Source organism: Rana temporaria, chromosome 8 (genome assembly GCF_905171775.1).
Source record: "Rana temporaria chromosome 8, aRanTem1.1, whole genome shotgun sequence".
Classification (NCBI taxonomy): Eukaryota; Metazoa; Chordata; class Amphibia; order Anura; family Ranidae; genus Rana; species Rana temporaria.
In genome coordinates this window covers 155,208,735-155,230,248 of record NC_053496.1, presented here as the reverse complement: position 1 = coordinate 155,230,248, position 21,514 = coordinate 155,208,735, and the positions used below count along the sequence as shown (strand labels likewise).

Here is a 21,514-nt window from a genome sequence, read left to right as displayed (position 1 = left end):
CAAGAGAGTTAAGGACAGCCATGGTTATCGCCTACGGCCACATCACCCTGAAAGCGCCCGATCTCGTCTGATCTCGGAGGCTAAGCAGGGTCGGGCCTGGTTAGTACCTGGATGGGAGACCGCCTGGGAATACCAGGTGCTGTAGGCTTTTTTTTTTTAGTTGGTGTGGTGGGGTCCTTGAATCTTTTTTTTCCCCGAGTCTTTCTTCCATGCTATCTTCAAGAGAGTTAAGGACAGCCATGGTTATCGCCTACGGCCACATCACCCTGAAAGCGCCCGATCTGGTCTGATCTCGGAGGCTAAGCAGGGTCGGGCCTGGTTAGTACCTGGATGGGAGACCGCCTGGGAATACCAGGTGCTGTAGGCTTTTTTTTTTTAGTTGGTGTGGTGGAGTCCTTGAATCTTTTTTTTCCCCGAGTCTTTCTTCCATGCTATCTTCAAGAGAGTTAAGGACAGCCATGGTTATCGCCTACGGCCACATCGCCCTGAAAGCGCCCGATCTCGTCTGATCTCGGAGGCTAAGCAGGGTCGGGCCTGGTTAGTACCTGGATGGGAGACCGCCTGGGAATACCAGGTGCTGTAGGCTTTTTTTTTTTAGTTGGTGTGGTGGAGTCCTTGAATCTTTTTTTTCCCCGAGTCTTTCTTCCATGCTATCTTCAAGAGAGTTAAGGACAGCCATGGTTATCGCCTACGGCCACATCACCCTGAAAGCGCCCGATCTCGTCTGATCTCGGAGGCTAAGCAGGGTCGGGCCTGGTTAGTACCTGGATGGGAGACCGCCTGGGAATACCAGGTGCTGTAGGCTTTTTTTTTTTAGTTGGTGTGGTGGAGTCCTTGAATCTTTTTTTTCCCCGAGTCTTTCTTCCATGCTATCTTCAAGAGAGTTAAGGACAGCCATGGTTATCGCCTACGGCCACATCACCCTGAAAGCGCCCGATCTCGCCTGATCTCGGAGGCTAAGCAGGGTCGGGCCTGGTTAGTACCTGGATGGGAGACCGCCTGGGAATACCAGGTGCTGTAGGCTTTTTTTTTTTAGTTGGTGTGGTGGAGTCCTTGAATCTTTTTTTTCCCCGAGTCTTTCTTCCATGCTATCTTCAAGAGAGTTAAGGACAGCCATGGTTATCGCCTACGGCCACATCACCCTGAAAGCGCCCGATCTCGTCTGATCTCGGAGGCTAAGCAGGGTCGGGCCTGGTTAGTACCTGGATGGGAGACCGCCTGGGAATACCAGGTGCTGTAGGCTTTTTTTTTTTAGTTGGTGTGGTGGAGTCCTTGAATCTTTTTTTTCCCCGAGTCTTTCTTCCATGCTATCTTCAAGAGAGTTAAGGACAGCCATGGTTATCGCCTACGGCCACATCACCCTGAAAGCGCCCGATCTCGTCTGATCTCGGAGGCTAAGCAGGGTCGGGCCTGGTTAGTACCTGGATGGGAGACCGCCTGGGAATACCAGGTGCTGTAGGCTTTTTTTTTTTAGTTGGTGTGGTGGAGTCCTTGAATCTTTTTTTTCCCCGAGTCTTTCTTCCATGCTATCTTCAAGAGAGTTAAGGACAGCCATGGTTATCGCCTACGGCCACATCACCCTGAAAGCGCCCGATCTCGTCTGATCTCGGAGGCTAAGCAGGGTCGGGCCTGGTTAGTACCTGGATGGGAGACCGCCTGGGAATACCAGGTGCTGTAGGCTTTTTTTTTTTAGTTGGTGTGGTGGAGTCCTTGAATCTTTTTTTTCCCCGAGTCTTTCTTCCATGCTATCTTCAAGAGAGTTAAGGACAGCCATGGTTATCGCCTACGGCCACATCACCCTGAAAGCGCCCGATCTCGTCTGATCTCGGAGGCTAAGCAGGGTCGGGCCTGGTTAGTACCTGGATGGGAGACCGCCTGGGAATACCAGGTGCTGTAGGCTTTTTTTTTTTAGTTGGTGTGGTGGAGTCCTTGAATCTTTTTTTTCCCCGAGTCTTTCTTCCATGCTATCTTCAAGAGAGTTAAGGACAGCCATGGTTATCGCCTACGGCCACATCACCCTGAAAGCGCCCGATCTCGTCTGATCTCGGAGGCTAAGCAGGGTCGGGCCTGGTTAGTACCTGGATGGGAGACCGCCTGGGAATACCAGGTGCTGTAGGCTTTTTTTTTTTAGTTGGTGTGGTGGAGTCCTTGAATCTTTTTTTTCCCCGAGTCTTTCTTCCATGCTATCTTCAAGAGAGTTAAGGACAGCCATGGTTATCGCCTACGGCCACATCACCCTGAAAGCGCCCGATCTCGTCTGATCTCGGAGGCTAAGCAGGGTCGGGCCTGGTTAGTACCTGGATGGGAGACCGCCTGGGAATACCAGGTGCTGTAGGCTTTTTTTTTTTAGTTGGTGTGGTGGAGTCCTTGAATCTTTTTTTTCCCCGAGTCTTTCTTCCATGCTATCTTCAAGAGAGTTAAGGACAGCCATGGTTATCGCCTACGGCCACATCACCCTGAAAGCGCCCGATCTCGTCTGATCTCGGAGGCTAAGCAGGGTCGGGCCTGGTTAGTACCTGGATGGGAGACCGCCTGGGAATACCAGGTGCTGTAGGCTTTTTTTTTTTAGTTGGTGTGGTGGAGTCCTTGAATCTTTTTTTTCCCCGAGTCTTTCTTCCATGCTATCTTCAAGAGAGTTAAGGACAGCCATGGTTATCGCCTACGGCCACATCACCCTGAAAGCGCCCGATCTCGTCTGATCTCGGAGGCTAAGCAGGGTCGGGCCTGGTTAGTACCTGGATGGGAGACCGCCTGGGAATACCAGGTGCTGTAGGCTTTTTTTTTTTAGTTGGTGTGGTGGAGTCCTTGAATCTTTTTTTTCCCCGAGTCTTTCTTCCATGCTATCTTCAAGAGAGTTAAGGACAGCCATGGTTATCGCCTACGGCCACATCACCCTGAAAGCGCCCGATCTCGTCTGATCTCGGAGGCTAAGCAGGGTCGGGCCTGGTTAGTACCTGGATGGGAGACCGCCTGGGAATACCAGGTGCTGTAGGCTTTTTTTTTTTAGTTGGTGTGGTGGAGTCCTTGAATCTTTTTTTTCCCCGAGTCTTTCTTCCATGCTATCTTCAAGAGAGTTAAGGACAGCCATGGTTATCGCCTACGGCCACATCACCCTGAAAGCGCCCGATCTCGTCTGATCTCGGAGGCTAAGCAGGGTCGGGCCTGGTTAGTACCTGGATGGGAGACCGCCTGGGAATACCAGGTGCTGTAGGCTTTTTTTTTTTAGTTGGTGTGGTGGAGTCCTTGAATCTTTTTTTTCCCCGAGTCTTTCTTCCATGCTATCTTCAAGAGAGTTAAGGACAGCCATGGTTATCGCCTACGGCCACATCACCCTGAAAGCGCCCGATCTCGTCTGATCTCGGAGGCTAAGCAGGGTCGGGCCTGGTTAGTACCTGGATGGGAGACCGCCTGGGAATACCAGGTGCTGTAGGCTTTTTTTTTTTAGTTGGTGTGGTGGAGTCCTTGAATCTTTTTTTTCCCCGAGTCTTTCTTCCATGCTATCTTCAAGAGAGTTAAGGACAGCCATGGTTATCGCCTACGGCCACATCACCCTGAAAGCGCCCGATCTCGTCTGATCTCGGAGGCTAAGCAGGGTCGGGCCTGGTTAGTACCTGGATGGGAGACCGCCTGGGAATACCAGGTGCTGTAGGCTTTTTTTTTTTAGTTGGTGTGGTGGAGTCCTTGAATCTTTTTTTTCCCCGAGTCTTTCTTCCATGCTATCTTCAAGAGAGTTAAGGACAGCCATGGTTATCGCCTACGGCCACATCACCCTGAAAGCGCCCGATCTCGTCTGATCTCGGAGGCTAAGCAGGGTCGGGCCTGGTTAGTACCTGGATGGGAGACCGCCTGGGAATACCAGGTGCTGTAGGCTTTTTTTTTTTAGTTGGTGTGGTGGAGTCCTTGAATCTTTTTTTTCCCCGAGTCTTTCTTCCATGCTATCTTCAAGAGAGTTAAGGACAGCCATGGTTATCGCCTACGGCCACATCACCCTGAAAGCGCCCGATCTCGTCTGATCTCGGAGGCTAAGCAGGGTCGGGCCTGGTTAGTACCTGGATGGGAGACCGCCTGGGAATACCAGGTGCTGTAGGCTTTTTTTTTTTAGTTGGTGTGGTGGAGTCCTTGAATCTTTTTTTTCCCCGAGTCTTTCTTCCATGCTATCTTCAAGAGAGTTAAGGACAGCCATGGTTATCGCCTACGGCCACATCACCCTGAAAGCGCCCGATCTCGTCTGATCTCGGAGGCTAAGCAGGGTCGGGCCTGGTTAGTACCTGGATGGGAGACCGCCTGGGAATACCAGGTGCTGTAGGCTTTTTTTTTTTAGTTGGTGTGGTGGAGTCCTTGAATCTTTTTTTTCCCCGAGTCTTTCTTCCATGCTATCTTCAAGAGAGTTAAGGACAGCCATGGTTATCGCCTACGGCCACATCACCCTGAAAGCGCCCGATCTCGTCTGATCTCGGAGGCTAAGCAGGGTCGGGCCTGGTTAGTACCTGGATGGGAGACCGCCTGGGAATACCAGGCGGTCTCCCATCCAGGTACTAACCAGGCCCGACCCTGCTTAGCCTCGCGAACCGACGAGAATCGGCCGCCGCTTTCAGGGTGATGTGGACGTAGGCTGATACCATGCTCTGTCCTTACTCTCTTGACGATAGCCATGGAAGAAGACTCGGGGAAAAAAAAGATTCAAGGACTCCACCACACCAACTAAAAAAAAAAAGCCTACAGCACCTGGTATTCCCAGGCGGTCTCCCATCCAGGTACTAACCAGGCCCGACCCTGCTTAGCCTCCGAGATCAGACGAGATCGGGCGCTTTCAGGGTGATGTGGCCGTAGGCGATAACCATGGCTGTCCTTAACTCTCTTGAAGATAGCATGGAAGAAAGACTCGGGGAAAAAAAAGATTCAAGGACTCCACCACACCAACTAAAAAAAAAAAGCCTACAGCACCTGGTATTCCCAGGCGGTCTCCCATCCAGGTACTAACCAGGCCCGACCCTGCTTAGCCTCCGAGATCAGACGAGATCGGGCGCTTTCAGGGTGATGTGGCCGTAGGCGATAACCATGGCTGTCCTTAACTCTCTTGAAGATAGCATGGAAGAAAGACTCGGGGAAAAAAAAGATTCAAGGACTCCACCACACCAACTAAAAAAAAAAAGCCTACAGCACCTGGTATTCCCAGGCGGTCTCCCATCCAGGTACTAACCAGGCCCGACCCTGCTTAGCCTCCGAGATCAGACGAGATCGGGCGCTTTCAGGGTGATGTGGCCGTAGGCGATAACCATGGCTGTCCTTAACTCTCTTGAAGATAGCATGGAAGAAAGACTCGGGGAAAAAAAAGATTCAAGGACTCCACCACACCAACTAAAAAAAAAAAGCCTACAGCACCTGGTATTCCCAGGCGGTCTCCCATCCAGGTACTAACCAGGCCCGACCCTGCTTAGCCTCCGAGATCAGACGAGATCGGGCGCTTTCAGGGTGATGTGGCCGTAGGCGATAACCATGGCTGTCCTTAACTCTCTTGAAGATAGCATGGAAGAAAGACTCGGGGAAAAAAAAGATTCAAGGACTCCACCACACCAACTAAAAAAAAAAAGCCTACAGCACCTGGTATTCCCAGGCGGTCTCCCATCCAGGTACTAACCAGGCCCGACCCTGCTTAGCCTCCGAGATCAGACGAGATCGGGCGCTTTCAGGGTGATGTGGCCGTAGGCGAAAACCATGGCTGTCCTTAACTCTCTTGAAGATAGCATGGAAGAAAGACTCGGGGAAAAAAAAGATTCAAGGACTCCACCACACCAACTAAAAAAAAAAAGCCTACAGCACCTGGTATTCCCAGGCGGTCTCCCATCCAGGTACTAACCAGGCCCGACCCTGCTTAGCCTCCGAGATCAGACGAGATCGGGCGCTTTCAGGGTGATGTGGCCGTAGGCGATAACCATGGCTGTCCTTAACTCTCTTGAAGATAGCATGGAAGAAAGACTCGGGGAAAAAAAAGATTCAAGGACTCCACCACACCAACTAAAAAAAAAAAGCCTACAGCACCTGGTATTCCCAGGCGGTCTCCCATCCAGGTACTAACCAGGCCCGACCCTGCTTAGCCTCCGAGATCAGACGAGATCGGGCGCTTTCAGGGTGATGTGGCCGTAGGCGATAACCATGGCTGTCCTTAACTCTCTTGAAGATAGCATGGAAGAAAGACTCGGGGAAAAAAAAGATTCAAGGACTCCACCACACCAACTAAAAAAAAAAAAGCCTACAGCACCTGGTATTCCCAGGCGGTCTCCCATCCAGGTACTAACCAGGCCCGACCCTGCTTAGCCTCCGAGATCAGACGAGATCGGGCGCTTTCAGGGTGATGTGGCCGTAGGCGATAACCATGGCTGTCCTTAACTCTCTTGAAGATAGCATGGAAGAAAGACTCGGGGGAAAAAAAAGATTCAAGGACTCCACCACACCAACTAAAAAAAAAAAGCCTACAGCACCTGGTATTCCCAGGCGGTCTCCCATCCAGGTACTAACCAGGCCCGACCCTGCTTAGCCTCCGAGATCAGACGAGATCGGGCGCTTTCAGGGTGATGTGGCCGTAGGCGATAACCATGGCTGTCCTTAACTCTCTTGAAGATAGCATGGAAGAAAGACTCGGGGGAAAAAAAAGATTCAAGGACTCCACCACACCAACTAAAAAAAAAAGCCTACAGCACCTGGTATTCCCAGGCGGTCTCCCATCCAGGTACTAACCACACTCTAAAAAATAATGTCTTGGCTCAACAAAAAAAAATAACGCAACAGTTTGCATCAAGCTTTTTAAGTTATGACAATGTCAGGTAAAATTAAGTGGAAGCAACAACCTACATTGTGTTGAGGTAATTAGCTTTTCTGCTAGATATAAATGCATTTTTATTTACCATCCACTTAATTACTGGCATTATAAACACATGTTTTTAAGTTGAGTAGTCAACAATATTAAGTTGCTCCAATTAGTTTTTCCAGTTTCTACAATCATTTTTTTAAGTCACATGTACTTAATTTCTACAATTATGAGCACACTTTCTTTAGGTTAATAAACCGCTAAACTCAAGTTGGTCCAAATTTATTTTCTCTATTAGTGTTTAGCTTTGTTTTTATACTAGCTTTCACAAATGAATTCATTCAACAACACAATTGTTAAACAATTAGACCCCTTTCACACTGGAGTGGTTTGAAGGCGCTATTGCGCTTAAAATAGCGCCTGCAAACCGACCCTAAACTGTGTCTCCAGTGACCCTAAAGCTTTGTCTCCAGTGTGAAAGGCCAAGGGCTTTTACATTGGAGCGGCACTTTACCGCGGACGCACTTACCGCCCCAGTGTGAAAGGGGCCTTAAGTTTATTACACAAAACAGTTGAGTTTTTTAACATAAATAGTAAAGTTAACAAAAATAGAAAATAAGTTTCAAACATAAAGATTTGTACCATGTATAATATATCCTAATATATCTAAAACCACAGTGCCAAATATAAACTTAGGACCGTCTCACACCGGAAATTGCACAGGAATGCACTGTATGTTCACATGCGATTCACATGCAGTTCTGTGTAGTGCGATTTCAGCTCATTCATTTTGGATGGGCTGAATTTGCACTGCACTAAAAGTAGTGAGCCAGATTCACGTAGAACTGCGGCGGCGTAACGTATCGTAGATACGTTACACCGCCGCAAGTTTTCATCGCAAGTGCCTGATTCACAAAGCACTTGCAATGAAAACCTACGCCGGCGGCCTCCGGCGTAAGCCCGCGTAATTCAAAGGGGCGTGTGCCATTTAAATTAGGCGCGCTCCCGCGCCAGACCTACTGCGCATGCTCCCTTTTAAATTTCCCGCCGTGCTTTGCGTGAAGTGACGGAATTTTTTTGATCGGCGACGTGCGTAGCGTACTTCCGTATTCCCGGACGTCTTATGCAAACGACGTGAATTTTTTCATTTCGACGCGGGAACGACGGCCATACTTTATACAGCACATACGTGTGCTGTGTAAAGTTAAGGCACCAAAAACGACGACTAACTTTATGACAGGAAACTAGACTAGCGGCGACGTAGCGAACGCGAAAAACCGTTGTGGATCGGCGTAACTCCTAATTTGCATACCCGACGCTGGTTTACGACGCAAACTCCCCCCAGCGGCGGCCGCGGTATTGCATCCTAAGATCCGACAGTGTAAAACAATTACACCTGTCGGATCTTAGGGATATCTATACGTAACTGATTCTATGAATCAGTCGCATAGATACTCTGAGAGATACGGCGGAGTATCTGAGATACTCCGTGTATCTCCTTTGTGAATCTGGGCCAGTGTATCTACAATTGGAAACTCATTGCAACCGGATCACATGGTACTTCTGTACCACTTGATCCAGTGTGAGCAAACACACTGCGTTTGTGATCTGCATTTGGGGTGTCATTAGCTTAAAATTGACACTCACTGCAGAACACAGCTGCAGTGCATTTTAAACATGGTGTGGGAAATTCTCATGGATACACCGCTCCTACAGCACCCCTGCCCATTGAAATTATTGGGCAGCACCACCGGCAGCGGCACTTTGCCGGCGGTTTTAACCCTTTTTTGCCCGCTAGTGGTTGTTAAAAACACCCCGCTAGCGGCCGAATAGCACCGCTAAAAATAGCGGCGCTTTACTACTGACGGCGCCTCAGTGTGAAAGCGGCCTTAGGGCAAGTAGGAAGAGGGAAGAGGGAGCTGATAAGGGGGAAAGAGCATCCAAAAAAAAGAAAAAAAAGAAGAAAAACAGACAAATAGGAATACCACAATAGTGGCCATAGGTTGGAGGGGAGAGAGGAAAACAGTCCCTCCGTCTCCAAGGAAAGAAGACAATAAACAATCAGACTATTGGGGTTTATTTACTAAAGGCAAATCTGAAAGATCTGAAATGAGGGGAAGCTCTGCTGATTTTATCATCCAATCATGTGCAAGCGAAAATGCTGTTTTTATTTTCCTTGCATGTCCCCCTCAGATCTACAGTGACTGCACTTCCAAGTGCACCTTCAGTGTAAAGTGGATTTGCCTTTAGTAAATATTTTAAACAAACCATGAAGTCTTGAATATAGTTTGCCATAGAAGCTAAAATCTATAATACACTGACTCCCCTGGCACAAAAAAAAAAAAAACTTTTTCAAGCTTAGCAGATTTTACAAATGGCGCACTATCAATGCTACCCACTGACATGAGGCAATGATGTTCACAAGGCTAAAAACAACCAGCACTATATTAGGACAAAGTTTGTTAGTTGGTGTTGCCTTTTAACACCTAGTTCTCGAGCTATAGGCTATAAGGGATTACAAACAGTAATAGTTCCAAATTTCTTTGTAAAGCAAATTATTTTCACCTTTAAACATGTCTTTCATATTTCTGTGCAGCAGCAGGTCTTCCTTCCAACATGTCTCAGCTTTTTCTGCGTTATGTTGGTGGGGGAGGAGACTTGCAATAACTCAAGATATAACAAAATTGAGTTACCAAGTCCATTTTATTAAGTTACCACAACTTAAATTTCCTTTTACATCAATGAATGCAGAAATGGGACTGTACACAACACACAAAATTAGGTTGCTGTAATTTCCAACATTATAATATCAACACAACTTATTAAAATAGGTTTTCAACGTAAAAAGTTTATTTAAAACAATAAATTTGAATTTTTACCTTGGAAATATGCATTTAATTAAGTGGTGGTAACAGGTCTCTCGAATTACTTTTTAGAGTGCAGGCCCGACCCTGCTTAGCCTCCGAGATCAGACGAGATCGGGCGCTTTCAGGGTGATGTGGCCGTAGGCGATAACCATGGCTGTCCTTAACTCTCTTGAAGATAGCATGGAAGAAAGACTCGGGGAAAAAAAAGATTCAAGGACTCCACCACACAACCAAAAAAAAGCCTACAGCACCTGGTATTCCCAGGCGGTCTCCCATCCAGGTACTAACCAGGCCCGACCCTGCTTAGCCTCCGAGATCAGACGAGATCGGGCGCTTTCAGGGTGATGTGGCCGTAGGCGATAACCATGGCTGTCCTTAACTCTCTTGAAGATAGCATGGAAGAAAGACTCGGGGAAAAAAAAGATTCAAGGACTCCACCACACCAACTAAAAAAAAGCCTACAGCACCTGGTATTCCCAGGCGGTCTCCCATCCAGGTACTAACCAGGCCCGACCCTGCTTAGCCTCCGAGATCAGACGAGATCGGGCGCTTTCAGGTGATGTGGCCGTAGGCGATAACCATGGCTGTCCTTAACTCTCTTGAAGATAGCATGGAAGAAAGACTGGGGAAAAAAAGATTCAAGGACTCCCCCACACAACTAAAAAAAAGCCTACAGCACCTGGTATTCCCAGGCGGTCTCCCATCCAGGTACTAACCAGGCCCGACCCTGCTTAGCCTCCGAGATCAGACGAGATCGGGCGCTTTCAAGGTGATGTGGCCGTAGGCGATAACCATGGCTGTCCTTAACTCTCTTGAAGATAGCATGGAAGAAAGACTCGGGGAAAAAAGAGATTCAAGGACTCCACCAAAAAAAAAAAAAGCCTACAGCACCTGGTATTCCCAGGCGGTCTCCCATCCAGGTACTAACCAGGCCCGACCCTGCTTAGCCTCCGAGATCAGACGAGATCGGGCGCTTTCAGGGTGATGTGGCCGTAGGCGATAACCATGGCTGTCCTTAACTCTCTTGAAGATAGCATGGAAGAAAGACTGGGGAAAAAAAGAGATTCAAGGACTCCACCAAAACAAAAAAGCCTACAGCACCTGGTATTCCCAGGCGGTCTCCCATCCAGGTACTAACCAGGCCCGACCCTGCTTAGCCTCCGAGATCAGACGAGATCGGGCGCTTTCAGGTGATGTGGCCGTAGGCGATAACCATGGCTGTCCTTAACTCTCTTGAAGATAGCATGGAAGAAAGACTGGGGAAAAAAAGAGATTCAAGACTCCACCAAAACAAAAAAGCCTACAGCACCTGGTATTCCCAGGCGGTCTCCCATCCAGGTACTAACCAGGCCCGACCCTGCTTAGCCTCCGAGATCAGACGAGATCGGGCGCTTTCAAGGTGATGTGGCCGTAGGCGATAACCATGGCTGTCCTTAACTCTCTTGAAGATAGCATGGAAGAAAGACTCGGGGAAAAAAAAGATTCAAGGACTCCACCACAAACAAAAAAAGCCTACAGCACCTGGTATTCCCAGGCGGTCTCCCATCCAGGTACTAACCAGGCCCGACCCTGCTTAGCCTCCGAGATCAGACGAGATCGGGCGCTTTCAGGGTGATGTGGCCGTAGGCGATAACCATGGCTGTCCTTAACTCTCTTGAAGATAGCATGGAAGAAAGACTCGGGGAAAAAAAAGATTCAAGACTCCACCACGACAACTAAAAAAAGCCTACAGCACCTGGTATTCCCAGGCGGTCTCCCATCCAGGTACTAACCAGGCCCGACCCTGCTTAGCCTCCGAGATCAGACGAGATCGGGCGCTTTCAGGGTGATGTGGCCGTAGGCGATAACCATGGCTGTCCTTAACTCTCTTGAAGATAGCATGGAAGAAAGACTCGGGGAAAAAAAAGATTCAAGGACTCCACCACAAACAAAAAAAAGCCTACAGCACCTGGTATTCCCAGGCGGTCTCCCATCCAGGTACTAACCAGGCCCGACCCTGCTTAGCCTCCGAGATCAGACGAGATCGGGCGCTTTCAAGGTGATGTGGCCGTAGGCGATAACCATGGCTGTCCTTAACTCTCTTGAAGATAGCATGGAAGAAAGACTGGGGAAAAAAGAGATTCAAGACTCCACCAAAACAAAAAAGCCTACAGCACCTGGTATTCCCAGGCGGTCTCCCATCCAGGTACTAACCAGGCCCGACCCTGCTTAGCCTCCGAGATCAGACGAGATCGGGCGCTTTCAAGGTGATGTGGCCGTAGGCGATAACCATGGCTGTCCTTAACTCTCTTGAAGATAGCATGGAAGAAAGACTGGGGGAAAAAAAGAGATTCAAGGACTCCACCAAAACAAAAAAGCCTACAGCACCTGGTATTCCCAGGCGGTCTCCCATCCAGGTACTAACCAGGCCCGACCCTGCTTAGCCTCCGAGATCAGACGAGATCGGGCGCTTTCAAGGTGATGTGGCCGTAGGCGATAACCATGGCTGTCCTTAACTCTCTTGAAGATAGCATGGAAGAAAGACTGGGGGAAAAAAGAGATTCAAGGACTCCACCACAAACAAAAAAGCCTACAGCACCTGGTATTCCCAGGCGGTCTCCCATCCAGGTACTAACCAGGCCCGACCCTGCTTAGCCTCCGAGATCAGACGAGATCGGGCGCTTTCAAGGTGATGTGGCCGTAGGCGATAACCATGGCTGTCCTTAACTCTCTTGAAGATAGCATGGAAGAAAGACTGGGGGAAAAAAGAGATTCAAGGACTCCACCAAAACAAAAAAGCCTACAGCACCTGGTATTCCCAGGCGGTCTCCCATCCAGGTACTAACCAGGCCCGACCCTGCTTAGCCTCCGAGATCAGACGAGATCGGGCGCTTTCAAGGTGATGTGGCCGTAGGCGATAACCATGGCTGTCCTTAACTCTCTTGAAGATAGCATGGAAGAAAGACTCGGGGAAAAAAGAGATTCAAGACTCCACCAAAACAAAAAAAAGCCTACAGCACCTGGTATTCCCAGGCGGTCTCCCATCCAGGTACTAACCAGGCCCGACCCTGCTTAGCCTCCGAGATCAGACGAGATCGGGCGCTTTCAGGGTGATGTGGCCGTAGGCGATAACCATGGCTGTCCTTAACTCTCTTGAAGATAGCATGGAAGAAAGACTCGGGGAAAAAAGAGATTCAAGGACTCCACCACGACAACTAAAAAAAGCCTACAGCACCTGGTATTCCCAGGCGGTCTCCCATCCAGGTACTAACCAGGCCCGACCCTGCTTAGCCTCCGAGATCAGACGAGATCGGGCGCTTTCAGGGTGATGTGGCCGTAGGCGATAACCATGGCTGTCCTTAACTCTCTTGAAGATAGCATGGAAGAAAGACTCGGGGAAAAAAGAGATTCAAGACTCCACCAAAACAAAAAAGCCTACAGCACCTGGTATTCCCAGGCGGTCTCCCATCCAGGTACTAACCAGGCCCGACCCTGCTTAGCCTCCGAGATCAGACGAGATCGGGCGCTTTCAAGGTGATGTGGCCGTAGGCGATAACCATGGCTGTCCTTAACTCTCTTGAAGATAGCATGGAAGAAAGACTGGGGGAAAAAAGAGATTCAAGACTCCACCAAAACAAAAAAGCCTACAGCACCTGGTATTCCCAGGCGGTCTCCCATCCAGGTACTAACCAGGCCCGACCCTGCTTAGCCTCCGAGATCAGACGAGATCGGGCGCTTTCAAGGTGATGTGGCCGTAGGCGATAACCATGGCTGTCCTTAACTCTCTTGAAGATAGCATGGAAGAAAGACTGGGGGAAAAAAGAGATTCAAGACTCCACCAAAACAAAAAAAGCCTACAGCACCTGGTATTCCCAGGCGGTCTCCCATCCAGGTACTAACCAGGCCCGACCCTGCTTAGCCTCCGAGATCAGACGAGATCGGGCGCTTTCAAGGTGATGTGGCCGTAGGCGATAACCATGGCTGTCCTTAACTCTCTTGAAGATAGCATGGAAGAAAGACTGGGGGAAAAAAGAGATTCAAGACTCCACCAAAACAAAAAAGCCTACAGCACCTGGTATTCCCAGGCGGTCTCCCATCCAGGTACTAACCAGGCCCGACCCTGCTTAGCCTCCGAGATCAGACGAGATCGGGCGCTTTCAAGGTGATGTGGCCGTAGGCGATAACCATGGCTGTCCTTAACTCTCTTGAAGATAGCATGGAAGAAAGACTGGGGGAAAAAAGAGATTCAAGACTCCACCAAAACAAAAAAGCCTACAGCACCTGGTATTCCCAGGCGGTCTCCCATCCAGGTACTAACCAGGCCCGACCCTGCTTAGCCTCCGAGATCAGACGAGATCGGGCGCTTTCAAGGTGATGTGGCCGTAGGCGATAACCATGGCTGTCCTTAACTCTCTTGAAGATAGCATGGAAGAAAGACTGGGGGAAAAAAGAGATTCAAGACTCCACCAAAACAAAAAAGCCTACAGCACCTGGTATTCCCAGGCGGTCTCCCATCCAGGTACTAACCAGGCCCGACCCTGCTTAGCCTCCGAGATCAGACGAGATCGGGCGCTTTCAAGGTGATGTGGCCGTAGGCGATAACCATGGCTGTCCTTAACTCTCTTGAAGATAGCATGGAAGAAAGACTGGGGGAAAAAAGAGATTCAAGGACTCCACCAAAACAAAAAAGCCTACAGCACCTGGTATTCCCAGGCGGTCTCCCATCCAGGTACTAACCAGGCCCGACCCTGCTTAGCCTCCGAGATCAGACGAGATCGGGCGCTTTCAAGGTGATGTGGCCGTAGGCGATAACCATGGCTGTCCTTAACTCTCTTGAAGATAGCATGGAAGAAAGACTGGGGGAAAAAAAAGATTCAAGGACTCCACCACACCAACTAAAAAAAAAAAGCCTACAGCACCTGGTATTCCCAGGCGGTCTCCCATCCAGGTACTAACCAGGCCCGACCCTGCTTAGCCTCCGAGATCAGACGAGATCGGGCGCTTTCAGGGTGATGTGGCCGTAGGCGATAACCATGGCTGTCCTTAACTCTCTTGAAGATAGCATGGAAGAAAGACTCGGGGAAAAAAAAGATTCAAGGACTCCACCACACAACAAAAAAAAGCCTACAGCACCTGGTATTCCCAGGCGGTCTCCCATCCAGGTACTAACCAGGCCCGACCCTGCTTAGCCTCCGAGATCAGACGAGATCGGGCGCTTTCAGGGTGATGTGGCCGTAGGCGATAACCATGGCTGTCCTTAACTCTCTTGAAGATAGCATGGAAGAAAGACTCGGGGAAAAAAAGATTCAAGGACTCCACCACAAACAAAAAAGCCTACAGCACCTGGTATTCCCAGGCGGTCTCCCATCCAGGTACTAACCAGGCCCGACCCTGCTTAGCCTCCGAGATCAGACGAGATCGGGCGCTTTCAAGGTGATGTGGCCGTAGGCGATAACCATGGCTGTCCTTAACTCTCTTGAAGATAGCATGGAAGAAAGACTGGGGGAAAAAAGAGATTCAAGACTCCACCACAAACAAAAAAAAGCCTACAGCACCTGGTATTCCCAGGCGGTCTCCCATCCAGGTACTAACCAGGCCCGACCCTGCTTAGCCTCCGAGATCAGACGAGATCGGGCGCTTTCAAGGTGATGTGGCCGTAGGCGATAACCATGGCTGTCCTTAACTCTCTTGAAGATAGCATGGAAGAAAGACTGGGGGAAAAAAGAGATTCAAGGACTCCACCACAACAACAAAGCCTACAGCACCTGGTATTCCCAGGCGGTCTCCCATCCAGGTACTAACCAGGCCCGACCCTGCTTAGCCTCCGAGATCAGACGAGATCGGGCGCTTTCAGGGTGATGTGGCCGTAGGCGATAACCATGGCTGTCCTTAACTCTCTTGAAGATAGCATGGAAGAAAGACTCGGGGAAAAAAAGAGATTCAAGGACTCCACCACAAACAAAAAAAGCCTACAGCACCTGGTATTCCCAGGCGGTCTCCCATCCAGGTACTAACCAGGCCCGACCCTGCTTAGCCTCCGAGATCAGACGAGATCGGGCGCTTTCAGGGTGATGTGGCCGTAGGCGATAACCATGGCTGTCCTTAACTCTCTTGAAGATAGCATGGAAGAAAGACTGGGGGAAAAAAAGATTCAAGGACTCCACCACAGCTACAGCACCTGGTATTCCCAGGCGGTCTCCCATCCAGGTACTAACCAGGCCCGACCCTGCTTAGCCTCCGAGATCAGACGAGATCGGGCGCTTTCAAGGTGATGTGGCCGTAGGCGATAACCATGGCTGTCCTTAACTCTCTTGAAGATAGCATGGAAGAAAGACTGGGGGAAAAAAGAGATTCAAGACTCCACCAAAACAAAAAAGCCTACAGCACCTGGTATTCCCAGGCGGTCTCCCATCCAGGTACTAACCAGGCCCGACCCTGCTTAGCCTCCGAGATCAGACGAGATCGGGCGCTTTCAAGGTGATGTGGCCGTAGGCGATAACCATGGCTGTCCTTAACTCTCTTGAAGATAGCATGGAAGAAAGACTGGGGGAAAAAAGAGATTCAAGACTCCACCAAAACAAAAAAGCCTACAGCACCTGGTATTCCCAGGCGGTCTCCCATCCAGGTACTAACCAGGCCCGACCCTGCTTAGCCTCCGAGATCAGACGAGATCGGGCGCTTTCAAGGTGATGTGGCCGTAGGCGATAACCATGGCTGTCCTTAACTCTCTTGAAGATAGCATGGAAGAAAGACTGGGGGAAAAAAGAGATTCAAGACTCCACCAAAACAAAAAAGCCTACAGCACCTGGTATTCCCAGGCGGTCTCCCATCCAGGTACTAACCAGGCCCGACCCTGCTTAGCCTCCGAGATCAGACGAGATCGGGCGCTTTCAAGGTGATGTGGCCGTAGGCGATAACCATGGCTGTCCTTAACTCTCTTGAAGATAGCATGGAAGAAAGACTGGGGGAAAAAAGAGATTCAAGACTCCACCAAAACAAAAAAGCCTACAGCACCTGGTATTCCCAGGCGGTCTCCCATCCAGGTACTAACCAGGCCCGACCCTGCTTAGCCTCCGAGATCAGACGAGATCGGGCGCTTTCAAGGTGATGTGGCCGTAGGCGATAACCATGGCTGTCCTTAACTCTCTTGAAGATAGCATGGAAGAAAGACTGGGGGAAAAAAGAGATTCAAGACTCCACCAAAACAAAAAAGCCTACAGCACCTGGTATTCCCAGGCGGTCTCCCATCCAGGTACTAACCAGGCCCGACCCTGCTTAGCCTCCGAGATCAGACGAGATCGGGCGCTTTCAAGGTGATGTGGCCGTAGGCGATAACCATGGCTGTCCTTAACTCTCTTGAAGATAGCATGGAAGAAAGACTGGGGGGAAAAAAGAGATTCAAGACTCCACCAAAACAAAAAAAGCCTACAGCACCTGGTATTCCCAGGCGGTCTCCCATCCAGGTACTAACCAGGCCCGACCCTGCTTAGCCTCCGAGATCAGACGAGATCGGGCGCTTTCAAGGTGATGTGGCCGTAGGCGATAACCATGGCTGTCCTTAACTCTCTTGAAGATAGCATGGAAGAAAGACTCGGGGGAAAAAAGAGATTCAAGACTCCACCAAAAACAAAAAAGCCTACAGCACCTGGTATTCCCAGGCGGTCTCCCATCCAGGTACTAACCAGGCCCGACCCTGCTTAGCCTCCGAGATCAGACGAGATCGGGCGCTTTCAGGTGATGTGGCCGTAGGCGATAACCATGGCTGTCCTTAACTCTCTTGAAGATAGCATGGAAGAAAGACTCGGGGAAAAAAGAGATTCAAGACTCCACCCAAACAAAAAAAGCCTACAGCACCTGGTATTCCCAGGCGGTCTCCCATCCAGGTACTAACCAGGCCCGACCCTGCTTAGCCTCCGAGATCAGACGAGATCGGGCGCTTTCAAGGTGATGTGGCCGTAGGCGATAACCATGGCTGTCCTTAACTCTCTTGAAGATAGCATGGAAGAAAGACTCGGGGAAAAAAAGAGATTCAAGGACTCCACCAAAACAAAAAAAGCCTACAGCACCTGGTATTCCCAGGCGGTCTCCCATCCAGGTACTAACCAGGCCCGACCCTGCTTAGCCTCCGAGATCAGACGAGATCGGGCGCTTTCAAGGTGATGTGGCCGTAGGCGATAACCATGGCTGTCCTTAACTCTCTTGAAGATAGCATGGAAGAAAGACTGGGGGAAAAAAGAGATTCAAGACTCCACCAAAACAAAAAAGCCTACAGCACCTGGTATTCCCAGGCGGTCTCCCATCCAGGTACTAACCAGGCCCGACCCTGCTTAGCCTCCGAGATCAGACGAGATCGGGCGCTTTCAAGGTGATGTGGCCGTAGGCGATAACCATGGCTGTCCTTAACTCTCTTGAAGATAGCATGGAAGAAAGACTGGGGGAAAAAAGAGATTCAAGACTCCACCAAAACAAAAAAGCCTACAGCACCTGGTATTCCCAGGCGGTCTCCCATCCAGGTACTAACCAGGCCCGACCCTGCTTAGCCTCCGAGATCAGACGAGATCGGGCGCTTTCAAGGTGATGTGGCCGTAGGCGATAACCATGGCTGTCCTTAACTCTCTTGAAGATAGCATGGAAGAAAGACTGGGGGAAAAAAGAGATTCAAGACTCCACAAAACAAAAAAGCCTACAGCACCTGGTATTCCCAGGCGGTCTCCCATCCAGGTACTAACCAGGCCCGACCCTGCTTAGCCTCCGAGATCAGACGAGATCGGGCGCTTTCAAGGTGATGTGGCCGTAGGCGATAACCATGGCTGTCCTTAACTCTCTTGAAGATAGCATGGAAGAAAGACTGGGGGAAAAAAGAGATTCAAGACTCCACCAAAACAAAAAAGCCTACAGCACCTGGTATTCCCAGGCGGTCTCCCATCCAGGTACTAACCAGGCCCGACCCTGCTTAGCCTCCGAGATCAGACGAGATCGGGCGCTTTCAAGGTGATGTGGCCGTAGGCGATAACCATGGCTGTCCTTAACTCTCTTGAAGATAGCATGGAAGAAAGACTGGGGGAAAAAAAGAGATTCAAGACTCCACCAAAACAAAAAAGCCTACAGCACCTGGTATTCCCAGGCGGTCTCCCATCCAGGTACTAACCAGGCCCGACCCTGCTTAGCCTCCGAGATCAGACGAGATCGGGCGCTTTCAGGGTGATGTGGCCGTAGGCGATAACCATGGCTGTCCTTAACTCTCTTGAAGATAGCATGGAAGAAAGACTCGGGGGAAAAAAAAAAGATTCAAGGACTCCACCACAGCAACTAAAAAAAAAAAGCCTACAGCACCTGGTATTCCCAGGCGGTCTCCCATCCAGGTACTAACCAGGCCCGACCCTGCTTAGCCTCCGAGATCAGACGAGATCGGGCGCTTTCAGGGTGATGTGGCCGTAGGCGATAACCATGGCTGTCCTTAACTCTCTTGAAGATAGCATGGAAGAAAGACTCGGGGAAAAAAAAGATTCAAGGACTCCACCACACCAACTAAAAAAAAAAAGCCTACAGCACCTGGTATTCCCAGGCAGTCTCCCATCCAGGTACTAACCAGGCCCGACCCTGCTTAGCCTTGTGGTGGAGTCCTTGAATCTTTTTTTCTAGCCTCTCTTCCAAGCTATCTTCAAGAGAGTTAAGGTCAGCCATGGTTAAGCTTCGACCACATCACCGTGAAAGCACCCTATCTCGTCTGATTTAGGCGGCTAAGCAGGGTCGGGCTTGGTTAGTACCTGGATGGGAGACTGCCTAGGAAAACCAGGTGCTGTAGGGGTTCAAACCTAGGACTGCATGAGCTCATCTTGGCACATCCTCCCGCTGAGTCACCACAAGAGTTGATTGTGTTTTCTCTCCCAGACAAGTGTTTTTTTAGACCTAGAATTTTGCCAATAAATTTATAGCTGGTTTAGATGTGCGTTCTGGATCTAATATGTTTACTCTCAGTTCACTAATTTAGAGGAGTGGTTAATTGTTTGCACCTGTGCTATAAGCAAGTGCACAACTCACTGAGCTTGCTCACAAGTGGATAGCAATAAGTGGAGTTAAAACGCAGGAGTTGACACAAAGGATGTTTGCACTCTGTATGTAACATAGCATGTACATGACTTTAGGGAAGATTTGATTGTATTTAAGTAAATTGGGGTGGGGGGAGGTAGGAAGTGATGCAATGTAAAGGGGGGCTGTTTTGCTAAAGGGAGGCCATGATGTAACTGGGAGATTGTGATATAAAGGGGAGGGGTTACTGTAACATAAAAGAGGGCTGGCATATAGCCTGGTAGCTTGATAGTTAAAAGGGAGAACTGCATTGTAAAGAGTAGCACTGCCATGTAAAGGGGAGTTCTGTATTGTAAATGAGTGTAACTGCAATATAAAGGGGGGCTGTATTGCAAATAAGGGTTGTATTGTTAAATGTGGATTGTAATGTAATGATGTATGTTGGCCTATGATATAAAAGGGAGCATGTGATGTAAATTGGGAGGACTGTAAGTCAAATGTGGGGCTGTGATGCAAAATAGCAGGGCTGCGATATAAAAGAGAGCTATATCGTAAAGGACGGTGGAGAGGGTGGCAGGTCTGCCTACAGAGGAGAAACATCCAATCACACGTACATCCCCAGATAATTTTATGCTTCATACAGAGCGGTCCACTGACGCACCTTTATCATGTGAGTAACCCATTTAGGGGCTTTTAAAAAAAAAAAAAAATGTTGACAAATGAGATCACACAATCGAGCCTCTTCTCTTGCCATTTTTAGTTGAGGAGACAGCATCAGAAAGCAGGAGACACCAATACCAAACAGTCTGTGACCCTGCAGTACACTCACAATCCAGTGGCGAGTCAGAAGCATGTTTTGACTAAGCTTAAAGAGGTTGTAAAGGAAAAACAATTTCTCCCTAAAAAGCTTCCTTTACCTTAGTGCAGTCCTCCTTCACTTACCTCATCCTTCGATTTTGCTTTTATATGTCCTTATTTCTTCTGAGAAATCCTCACTTCCTGTTCTTCTGTCTGTAACTACACACAGTAATGCAAGGCTTTCTTCCTGGTGTGGAGAAAGCCTCTTGAGGGGGGAGGGGGCAAGCAGGAGTGTCAGGACGCCCACTAACACACAGCTCCTTTCTCTATCTGAAAAGTAGAGAGTGTCCTGATTTGCCTGCTCGCTCCCTCCCCCCTCAAGAGGCTTTCTCCACACCAGGAAGAAAGCATTGCATTAGAGGTGGTGAGTTACAGACAGAAGAACAGGAAGTGAGCATTTCTCCAAAGAAATAAGGACATTTAAAAGGATGGACTGCACTAAGGTAAAGGAAGCTATTTATGGGAAAAAAAATGCCTTTAAACACAAGGTCACACGCTCTAAGGTGAGCAGCTATTACCTAAGAGTGGGGAGTACCTGTGTGTCGAATCATAGCACTGTTTAAATTGCACCGATGGATCTATAGATGTTTCATCAAAGGACTTTTTGCCCAGGTTCACACTGGGTACGATTTCCTTCGATTTGAGATGCGATTTCACATGTGAAATCGCATCTCAAATCGGCGGCATTTGCCGCCAATTGTCGGCAATGACACTGTCCTAATCGTTGCGATGCCGCATCTGCGGCGCTGCACCAATTTCAAAAAGTAGTTCCTGTACTACTTTTTGCGATTTGGGGCCACAATTTACATAGACATCTGTGCAGAAACCTGCACATATGTCTCTTAAATTGCAGCCGAAATCGGGACTGCCAGCGGGAGTGAAATCGTGCAAGTTCAGCTGAACTCGCACGGCTTCACTCCCGCAGCCCAGTGTGAACCAGGGCTTAATGTAATTTTGGGCTGTACTGCTTCAGGCG

At 49.3% G+C, this 21,514-nt stretch overlaps 1 protein-coding gene, 73 non-coding genes and 2 pseudogenes across 74 annotated transcripts in view; 22 read left to right on the top strand and 54 right to left on the bottom strand.

The window, feature by feature from the left end:
- Positions 1-21,514, bottom strand: part of LOC120909238 — a 107,103-nt gene that overhangs the window by 19,508 nt on the left and 66,081 nt on the right. The window lies entirely within an intron of this gene.
- On the top strand, positions 30-148 carry LOC120911642. The gene has a single exon (XR_005742417.1). It is a non-coding gene; the product is annotated as a 5S ribosomal RNA (ribosomal RNA).
- LOC120912002 lies at positions 249-367 on the top strand. The gene has a single exon (XR_005742767.1). It is a non-coding gene; the product is annotated as a 5S ribosomal RNA (ribosomal RNA).
- Positions 468-586, top strand: LOC120912492. Its single transcript, XR_005743089.1, has one exon. It is a non-coding gene; the product is annotated as a 5S ribosomal RNA (ribosomal RNA).
- Positions 687-805, top strand: LOC120911630. Its single transcript, XR_005742405.1, has one exon. It is a non-coding gene; the product is annotated as a 5S ribosomal RNA (ribosomal RNA).
- LOC120911950 lies at positions 906-1,024 on the top strand. The gene has a single exon (XR_005742717.1). It is a non-coding gene; the product is annotated as a 5S ribosomal RNA (ribosomal RNA).
- LOC120911619 lies at positions 1,125-1,243 on the top strand. The gene has a single exon (XR_005742394.1). It is a non-coding gene; the product is annotated as a 5S ribosomal RNA (ribosomal RNA).
- On the top strand, positions 1,344-1,462 carry LOC120911608. Its single transcript, XR_005742383.1, has one exon. It is a non-coding gene; the product is annotated as a 5S ribosomal RNA (ribosomal RNA).
- LOC120911596 lies at positions 1,563-1,681 on the top strand. Its single transcript, XR_005742372.1, has one exon. It is a non-coding gene; the product is annotated as a 5S ribosomal RNA (ribosomal RNA).
- LOC120911584 lies at positions 1,782-1,900 on the top strand. The gene has a single exon (XR_005742361.1). It is a non-coding gene; the product is annotated as a 5S ribosomal RNA (ribosomal RNA).
- Positions 2,001-2,119, top strand: LOC120911573. Its single transcript, XR_005742350.1, has one exon. It is a non-coding gene; the product is annotated as a 5S ribosomal RNA (ribosomal RNA).
- LOC120911561 lies at positions 2,220-2,338 on the top strand. Its single transcript, XR_005742339.1, has one exon. It is a non-coding gene; the product is annotated as a 5S ribosomal RNA (ribosomal RNA).
- LOC120911549 lies at positions 2,439-2,557 on the top strand. Its single transcript, XR_005742328.1, has one exon. It is a non-coding gene; the product is annotated as a 5S ribosomal RNA (ribosomal RNA).
- On the top strand, positions 2,658-2,776 carry LOC120911538. Its single transcript, XR_005742317.1, has one exon. It is a non-coding gene; the product is annotated as a 5S ribosomal RNA (ribosomal RNA).
- LOC120911526 lies at positions 2,877-2,995 on the top strand. The gene has a single exon (XR_005742306.1). It is a non-coding gene; the product is annotated as a 5S ribosomal RNA (ribosomal RNA).
- Positions 3,096-3,214, top strand: LOC120911512. The gene has a single exon (XR_005742292.1). It is a non-coding gene; the product is annotated as a 5S ribosomal RNA (ribosomal RNA).
- Positions 3,315-3,433, top strand: LOC120911501. Its single transcript, XR_005742279.1, has one exon. It is a non-coding gene; the product is annotated as a 5S ribosomal RNA (ribosomal RNA).
- LOC120911489 lies at positions 3,534-3,652 on the top strand. The gene has a single exon (XR_005742268.1). It is a non-coding gene; the product is annotated as a 5S ribosomal RNA (ribosomal RNA).
- On the top strand, positions 3,753-3,871 carry LOC120911477. Its single transcript, XR_005742257.1, has one exon. It is a non-coding gene; the product is annotated as a 5S ribosomal RNA (ribosomal RNA).
- Positions 3,972-4,090, top strand: LOC120911465. Its single transcript, XR_005742245.1, has one exon. It is a non-coding gene; the product is annotated as a 5S ribosomal RNA (ribosomal RNA).
- LOC120911454 lies at positions 4,191-4,309 on the top strand. Its single transcript, XR_005742234.1, has one exon. It is a non-coding gene; the product is annotated as a 5S ribosomal RNA (ribosomal RNA).
- On the top strand, positions 4,410-4,526 carry LOC120912403 (annotated as a pseudogene).
- Positions 4,714-4,832, bottom strand: LOC120911442. The gene has a single exon (XR_005742223.1). It is a non-coding gene; the product is annotated as a 5S ribosomal RNA (ribosomal RNA).
- Positions 4,933-5,051, bottom strand: LOC120911431. The gene has a single exon (XR_005742212.1). It is a non-coding gene; the product is annotated as a 5S ribosomal RNA (ribosomal RNA).
- LOC120911419 lies at positions 5,152-5,270 on the bottom strand. The gene has a single exon (XR_005742201.1). It is a non-coding gene; the product is annotated as a 5S ribosomal RNA (ribosomal RNA).
- LOC120911407 lies at positions 5,371-5,489 on the bottom strand. The gene has a single exon (XR_005742190.1). It is a non-coding gene; the product is annotated as a 5S ribosomal RNA (ribosomal RNA).
- LOC120911394 lies at positions 5,590-5,708 on the bottom strand. Its single transcript, XR_005742178.1, has one exon. It is a non-coding gene; the product is annotated as a 5S ribosomal RNA (ribosomal RNA).
- On the bottom strand, positions 5,809-5,927 carry LOC120911382. Its single transcript, XR_005742166.1, has one exon. It is a non-coding gene; the product is annotated as a 5S ribosomal RNA (ribosomal RNA).
- On the bottom strand, positions 6,028-6,146 carry LOC120911370. The gene has a single exon (XR_005742154.1). It is a non-coding gene; the product is annotated as a 5S ribosomal RNA (ribosomal RNA).
- On the bottom strand, positions 6,248-6,366 carry LOC120911358. The gene has a single exon (XR_005742143.1). It is a non-coding gene; the product is annotated as a 5S ribosomal RNA (ribosomal RNA).
- On the bottom strand, positions 6,468-6,586 carry LOC120911346. Its single transcript, XR_005742132.1, has one exon. It is a non-coding gene; the product is annotated as a 5S ribosomal RNA (ribosomal RNA).
- LOC120911335 lies at positions 9,912-10,030 on the bottom strand. The gene has a single exon (XR_005742121.1). It is a non-coding gene; the product is annotated as a 5S ribosomal RNA (ribosomal RNA).
- On the bottom strand, positions 10,128-10,245 carry LOC120912232. Its single transcript, XR_005742987.1, has one exon. It is a non-coding gene; the product is annotated as a 5S ribosomal RNA (ribosomal RNA).
- Positions 10,340-10,458, bottom strand: LOC120911638. The gene has a single exon (XR_005742413.1). It is a non-coding gene; the product is annotated as a 5S ribosomal RNA (ribosomal RNA).
- On the bottom strand, positions 10,552-10,670 carry LOC120911323. Its single transcript, XR_005742109.1, has one exon. It is a non-coding gene; the product is annotated as a 5S ribosomal RNA (ribosomal RNA).
- On the bottom strand, positions 10,762-10,879 carry LOC120912231. The gene has a single exon (XR_005742986.1). It is a non-coding gene; the product is annotated as a 5S ribosomal RNA (ribosomal RNA).
- Positions 10,970-11,088, bottom strand: LOC120911637. The gene has a single exon (XR_005742412.1). It is a non-coding gene; the product is annotated as a 5S ribosomal RNA (ribosomal RNA).
- Positions 11,182-11,300, bottom strand: LOC120911312. The gene has a single exon (XR_005742098.1). It is a non-coding gene; the product is annotated as a 5S ribosomal RNA (ribosomal RNA).
- Positions 11,396-11,514, bottom strand: LOC120911301. Its single transcript, XR_005742087.1, has one exon. It is a non-coding gene; the product is annotated as a 5S ribosomal RNA (ribosomal RNA).
- On the bottom strand, positions 11,609-11,727 carry LOC120911635. The gene has a single exon (XR_005742410.1). It is a non-coding gene; the product is annotated as a 5S ribosomal RNA (ribosomal RNA).
- LOC120911634 lies at positions 11,817-11,935 on the bottom strand. The gene has a single exon (XR_005742409.1). It is a non-coding gene; the product is annotated as a 5S ribosomal RNA (ribosomal RNA).
- On the bottom strand, positions 12,028-12,146 carry LOC120911633. The gene has a single exon (XR_005742408.1). It is a non-coding gene; the product is annotated as a 5S ribosomal RNA (ribosomal RNA).
- LOC120911632 lies at positions 12,239-12,357 on the bottom strand. The gene has a single exon (XR_005742407.1). It is a non-coding gene; the product is annotated as a 5S ribosomal RNA (ribosomal RNA).
- On the bottom strand, positions 12,449-12,567 carry LOC120911631. Its single transcript, XR_005742406.1, has one exon. It is a non-coding gene; the product is annotated as a 5S ribosomal RNA (ribosomal RNA).
- On the bottom strand, positions 12,660-12,778 carry LOC120911289. The gene has a single exon (XR_005742076.1). It is a non-coding gene; the product is annotated as a 5S ribosomal RNA (ribosomal RNA).
- LOC120911277 lies at positions 12,875-12,993 on the bottom strand. The gene has a single exon (XR_005742064.1). It is a non-coding gene; the product is annotated as a 5S ribosomal RNA (ribosomal RNA).
- On the bottom strand, positions 13,084-13,202 carry LOC120911629. Its single transcript, XR_005742404.1, has one exon. It is a non-coding gene; the product is annotated as a 5S ribosomal RNA (ribosomal RNA).
- On the bottom strand, positions 13,293-13,411 carry LOC120911628. Its single transcript, XR_005742403.1, has one exon. It is a non-coding gene; the product is annotated as a 5S ribosomal RNA (ribosomal RNA).
- Positions 13,503-13,621, bottom strand: LOC120911627. Its single transcript, XR_005742402.1, has one exon. It is a non-coding gene; the product is annotated as a 5S ribosomal RNA (ribosomal RNA).
- Positions 13,712-13,830, bottom strand: LOC120911626. The gene has a single exon (XR_005742401.1). It is a non-coding gene; the product is annotated as a 5S ribosomal RNA (ribosomal RNA).
- On the bottom strand, positions 13,921-14,039 carry LOC120911625. Its single transcript, XR_005742400.1, has one exon. It is a non-coding gene; the product is annotated as a 5S ribosomal RNA (ribosomal RNA).
- On the bottom strand, positions 14,130-14,248 carry LOC120911624. Its single transcript, XR_005742399.1, has one exon. It is a non-coding gene; the product is annotated as a 5S ribosomal RNA (ribosomal RNA).
- Positions 14,340-14,458, bottom strand: LOC120911623. The gene has a single exon (XR_005742398.1). It is a non-coding gene; the product is annotated as a 5S ribosomal RNA (ribosomal RNA).
- LOC120911265 lies at positions 14,559-14,677 on the bottom strand. The gene has a single exon (XR_005742052.1). It is a non-coding gene; the product is annotated as a 5S ribosomal RNA (ribosomal RNA).
- LOC120911253 lies at positions 14,773-14,891 on the bottom strand. The gene has a single exon (XR_005742041.1). It is a non-coding gene; the product is annotated as a 5S ribosomal RNA (ribosomal RNA).
- LOC120911622 lies at positions 14,983-15,101 on the bottom strand. The gene has a single exon (XR_005742397.1). It is a non-coding gene; the product is annotated as a 5S ribosomal RNA (ribosomal RNA).
- On the bottom strand, positions 15,195-15,313 carry LOC120911621. The gene has a single exon (XR_005742396.1). It is a non-coding gene; the product is annotated as a 5S ribosomal RNA (ribosomal RNA).
- LOC120911241 lies at positions 15,405-15,523 on the bottom strand. The gene has a single exon (XR_005742030.1). It is a non-coding gene; the product is annotated as a 5S ribosomal RNA (ribosomal RNA).
- Positions 15,618-15,736, bottom strand: LOC120911229. Its single transcript, XR_005742019.1, has one exon. It is a non-coding gene; the product is annotated as a 5S ribosomal RNA (ribosomal RNA).
- LOC120912243 lies at positions 15,818-15,936 on the bottom strand. The gene has a single exon (XR_005742998.1). It is a non-coding gene; the product is annotated as a 5S ribosomal RNA (ribosomal RNA).
- LOC120911620 lies at positions 16,027-16,145 on the bottom strand. The gene has a single exon (XR_005742395.1). It is a non-coding gene; the product is annotated as a 5S ribosomal RNA (ribosomal RNA).
- LOC120911618 lies at positions 16,236-16,354 on the bottom strand. The gene has a single exon (XR_005742393.1). It is a non-coding gene; the product is annotated as a 5S ribosomal RNA (ribosomal RNA).
- Positions 16,445-16,563, bottom strand: LOC120911617. The gene has a single exon (XR_005742392.1). It is a non-coding gene; the product is annotated as a 5S ribosomal RNA (ribosomal RNA).
- Positions 16,654-16,772, bottom strand: LOC120911616. The gene has a single exon (XR_005742391.1). It is a non-coding gene; the product is annotated as a 5S ribosomal RNA (ribosomal RNA).
- Positions 16,863-16,981, bottom strand: LOC120911615. The gene has a single exon (XR_005742390.1). It is a non-coding gene; the product is annotated as a 5S ribosomal RNA (ribosomal RNA).
- LOC120911614 lies at positions 17,074-17,192 on the bottom strand. The gene has a single exon (XR_005742389.1). It is a non-coding gene; the product is annotated as a 5S ribosomal RNA (ribosomal RNA).
- LOC120912229 lies at positions 17,285-17,402 on the bottom strand. Its single transcript, XR_005742984.1, has one exon. It is a non-coding gene; the product is annotated as a 5S ribosomal RNA (ribosomal RNA).
- On the bottom strand, positions 17,494-17,612 carry LOC120911613. The gene has a single exon (XR_005742388.1). It is a non-coding gene; the product is annotated as a 5S ribosomal RNA (ribosomal RNA).
- LOC120911612 lies at positions 17,706-17,824 on the bottom strand. Its single transcript, XR_005742387.1, has one exon. It is a non-coding gene; the product is annotated as a 5S ribosomal RNA (ribosomal RNA).
- LOC120911611 lies at positions 17,915-18,033 on the bottom strand. Its single transcript, XR_005742386.1, has one exon. It is a non-coding gene; the product is annotated as a 5S ribosomal RNA (ribosomal RNA).
- Positions 18,124-18,242, bottom strand: LOC120911610. Its single transcript, XR_005742385.1, has one exon. It is a non-coding gene; the product is annotated as a 5S ribosomal RNA (ribosomal RNA).
- On the bottom strand, positions 18,332-18,450 carry LOC120911609. The gene has a single exon (XR_005742384.1). It is a non-coding gene; the product is annotated as a 5S ribosomal RNA (ribosomal RNA).
- LOC120911607 lies at positions 18,541-18,659 on the bottom strand. The gene has a single exon (XR_005742382.1). It is a non-coding gene; the product is annotated as a 5S ribosomal RNA (ribosomal RNA).
- LOC120911218 lies at positions 18,751-18,869 on the bottom strand. Its single transcript, XR_005742008.1, has one exon. It is a non-coding gene; the product is annotated as a 5S ribosomal RNA (ribosomal RNA).
- LOC120911207 lies at positions 18,973-19,091 on the bottom strand. The gene has a single exon (XR_005741997.1). It is a non-coding gene; the product is annotated as a 5S ribosomal RNA (ribosomal RNA).
- Positions 19,341-19,459, top strand: LOC120912444 (annotated as a pseudogene).